Below are 4,217 nucleotides of genomic sequence, written 5' to 3'. Positions count from 1 at the left end.
TTGGCACAATATAAACTAATTAAAAAAAAAAAAAAAAAAAAATTTTAATGTTCTGAATCACTATGGGAAACTAATGAATGATCAGCACCAGGACAGAGGCTGTAATACACCACTAGGTTCCTGCATCAATGTGGTTGTTGGTGCCAATAGTTGCCATCGCAGCTGGGACCTAAAAAAAAAAAAAAAGGCCCCCTAAGGTCAGCCATATCTTTATGCCCTATAAGCCGTGTCAGAGACTCCATCTCCCAGCCGGGCGCGCACCCAGTGCTTCATGCCAGGCCTATGCTCGGAAGTAGACTGGCGCCAGGCGTGGAAACCAGTCGGCTGTTAAAAAAAAAAAAAAAAAAAAGGACCCTGGCACCGGCCTGTTTATGTACCACTGGACCTAGTGGGCCTATTACTATAATAGAGGTCAAATTGTAATCCCCCCCTCTTCAAAGAAAGTAAACACCAATGCCCACACCTGTAGTTATATAGCAGTATACCACCCTTCTCACACACCCACCGTACCTCATGTTTAGATGGGGCAGAAGGACTAGGATTGGTAGTGACTCCTGCACAACCTCTTAACTCCAGTTTAATCACCTCCACATTGCCCCCTCAATCAGTCCAATGTTATAATGTAGCATTTCCCAACCTGAAGGCGGTCAGACCATGATGAGAGTCGCAGAGTTGGGAACAAGATCACTAGTCATTGTAACATTTGGAGATGAAGTGGATACCAGTCTGGCCAGTTTCAGTCACTTACTGGTGTTGAGTGCTTTGCCAGTGAGGCAGAACAGGTAGCAAGTTACTAGTGTATTTAACTGCCCATGTGGGGTTTAAATAGTCACGTTACCCTTTCTGGAGTTCCCCTTTGAGTATTCAATCTTCCAGCTTCATGTACCAAAGAGCAGAGATTTAAAAAAAAAAAAAAAAAAATAAGTCCAATGGGCGCCCCTAGACAGTGCCTGTATGCACGCTTAAACGGGAGAAGCCATCAGTCACTGTACGACTGCCACCTGGACTAAGCAGAGACTTAAAGGGATTATGTGGCAAGCAACTACCCAACAGGAAAAAAATGGCAGAAACTACCCAAACCGAGGTGGAAATGACACTTGGCTTCCATCAGATCTATAGATTCATTTCATTGTATGCATTGGCAGATTCCCTTATGTGTACAGTGAACGGACAACACAAACAAGCCTAAGTCTCCCAAATTACATTGCAGTGAGGAAGGATTGGGTGAGGCTTATGTGGCTTTCTGCAGAACAAACCAATATTCCACAATGAAGATCAAGCAGAGACGAGGTTCACGTAATACTAGGGAACACGTCTATTCCATTAAAATGCATAGTAGATATCATTTATACAAAGGATACAGCATATACCAAAAACATAATAAACCTAAAGTACACTAAGACCTCTGAATGGGGTTTGCTGATATCCATGCCAGTGCTTGTCATTTCCATTAATATTTAGTATAGCCCTGACACCTGCCTTATGCCGCTGGACACATGACCTTCCCCTATAGTCAGGTTATATGTTCTGAATATGGTGAAAGCTATTTTTTTTTATTGGATTCACACTGTGGGAACTCTAATAAGGAACCAGGCATACAGGGAACCATCAAATTGTTATATAGCGAGCGTTCCCAAGCAGGACCCAAGAGACACAGACAGTCAGCTACATAAATGTGATTTTTCACGGAACAGCTACAGAGCTGCTGGAGGCAGAAGCAATCCTCTGCATCTATTAATCATAGTGTAACACAGGGGCTGGAGAAGAGAAGCCATCATGTTATCGGGAGCCATAGGATGGTTTGGGATATGGACCTGAACTAACGCAAACATCCAGCAGACAAGGCACAGGCTGATGCTATGGATTCCCTATGGAAAACTCTTCTGCCCAAATACCTATTGGCAAGTAAAGCGGCTTCCTAAGAAACCAATCCCAGTTTCCGCTGTAATTCACTGTATCAGTTGTCTTAGACCTGTGACTAATACATCCAGTTTCCACCTGCTCATAGTGCTACAATGCTTAGAGGGGTTATCCAGCGCTACAAAAACATGGCCACTTTCTTCCAGAGACAGACCCACTCTTGTCTCCAGTTTGGGTGGGGTTTTCCTGCTCACTTCCATTGAAGTGAATGGAGCTTAATTGCAAACCGCACCTGAACTGGAGACAAGAGTTGTGTTGTCTCTGAAAGTGGCTGTTTTTGTAGCACTGGATAACCCCTTTAAAAAGGGGTTGTCCAGCCTGTTAAAGTTTAGTATCCGACTTGGACTAGAGAGAACATAACCGGTATATGATCAGACCTGCTCCCAGTTTCCTACCAGCCCAGGCTCCAATGCAAGGTTACGGTTCTGCGCACTGCAGTTCATATCCGCAAAGCATGGTGACGCAGCCCATCCCTCGCATGCAGAGAGAACAGGCTGTTTTATGATTGCTGCATACAATGGCCTCATGATGTTACACCAAGATGAAGCAGCACTTGGCCACCATATGTAGGTAAGGTTTTGCCGACATGTCACGATTGTAATAGAACACAACCCCCTGCAAGCAGGCTGTGTCACCATTATGCCTAGAAGTAAGCTGCTGAGGAGAGAGCAGCTGCAGTGAGAAACATGCGTTGAATGCTCTATTAAAGGGGTTATCCAGCGCTACAAAAACATGGCCACTTTCCCCCTACTGTTGACTCCAGATTGGGTGGGGTTTTGAAACTCCGTTCCATTGAAGTAAATGGAGCTTAATTGCAAACTGCACCTGACCTGGAGACAAGAGAGGGGGAAAAGTGGCCATGGTTTTGTAGCGCTGGATAACCCCTTTAAACTTCATTTACTTCAATGGAACAGAGTTTGAAACCACACCCAATCGGGAGACAAGAGAGGGGGAAAAGTGGACAAGTTTTTGTAGTGCTGGATAACCCTATTAAGGGTGCGTTCACACCTACAGGATCGCGGTGTGAACGCACCATAAAGGAGTTTTTTTTTTTTTTAAATGGTCGCTTTACTCCAGAAACAGCATCTCACGTCCTCCGTTTGGGTGTGGGTTTTGCAGCTCTGTTCCACTAAAGTGAATGCAGCTGAATTACAATTCCAGACACAATCTGAGGACAAGGGTGGTGCTGCTTTGCAAGTGGAGTCCCAGAGCCAGCTACCTCAGGGGCTTCTACCCTCCCTATCAGCCGTTAAGCCGTGTGTGAAGTAGCAAAGTTATCTACTCTGGACTTCCATTGTATTGCTGAGATTCCATAACCGAGACCTATACTGCCTTAAGAGTTCAGTAAAGACTAAGGGGCATTAATTCTCACATCCTTCTCCCCTTCCCCTCCCTCCCTCTCCCCCTTGCCAATATACATATTTTGAGTTCCTGTTGTACCAGTAACGTTCGCCTTAAGGCGCATAATGGTTATGCCTGTTTGGCAGCTGATAATACATAGGTTATACCGGTTACCCATTGAAGTACTAAGTCTGAGTACCTGGGATCCCGTTTCTCAGACTTCCCCCGTATAAGAAGCCACGTAGAACTTCTGTGTTATATTGTCATAGTTTTAGTGTTTGCTAGTTACTGTATATTGTGTTCTTAGTTACATGAGGTGATAGAGTTTTGATATGCATACACGATTAATGTCCTTGAATGTAAGGGGGTTGGGGACCCCGCGTAAGAGGGCAATGGTATTTGAACATGTTAGGAGGTACAATCCACATATACTGTGTCTTCAGGAGACGCACATGTTACCAGAGTCATACAGATTCCTAGCTAGACCTTGGGTACAGTGGTCCCTACATTCCTCACACTCATCTGCATCTAGAGGAGTATCTTTATTAATCCACAGGGCCCTGCGTTGGGAACCAGGTCACACCTACATAGACCCCGAAGGAAGGGCGGTGTTTGCCCAAGGGAGGATTGCCCAGGTACCAGTGGTCCTCGTTGGTATATACCTACCCCCCCCCCGGCCCCTATCAGCATTTTACATGAAGCCATAAAGTTTGCATCGGCGTACCCAAACTCTATAATACTGTGCATGGGTGATTATAATATGACATATGATCCTGTATTAGACAGATTCCATATGGCCATAGGGCCTGACGCTGCCTCCGGGCCTTCCCCTCTGGCGCGACTCATGATGGAAGTGGGATGGCTGGACCTATGGAGAATGGCCCACCCTCGGGTACAGGAATATACATGCCATGGGGCGGGTGGGCATAGCCTCTCCCGCATTGACTATGTATTCG

This window comes from Dendropsophus ebraccatus, chromosome 10, assembly GCF_027789765.1.
Source record: "Dendropsophus ebraccatus isolate aDenEbr1 chromosome 10, aDenEbr1.pat, whole genome shotgun sequence".
Classification (NCBI taxonomy): domain Eukaryota; kingdom Metazoa; phylum Chordata; class Amphibia; order Anura; family Hylidae; genus Dendropsophus; species Dendropsophus ebraccatus.
This window is presented reverse-complemented; position numbering follows the sequence as displayed.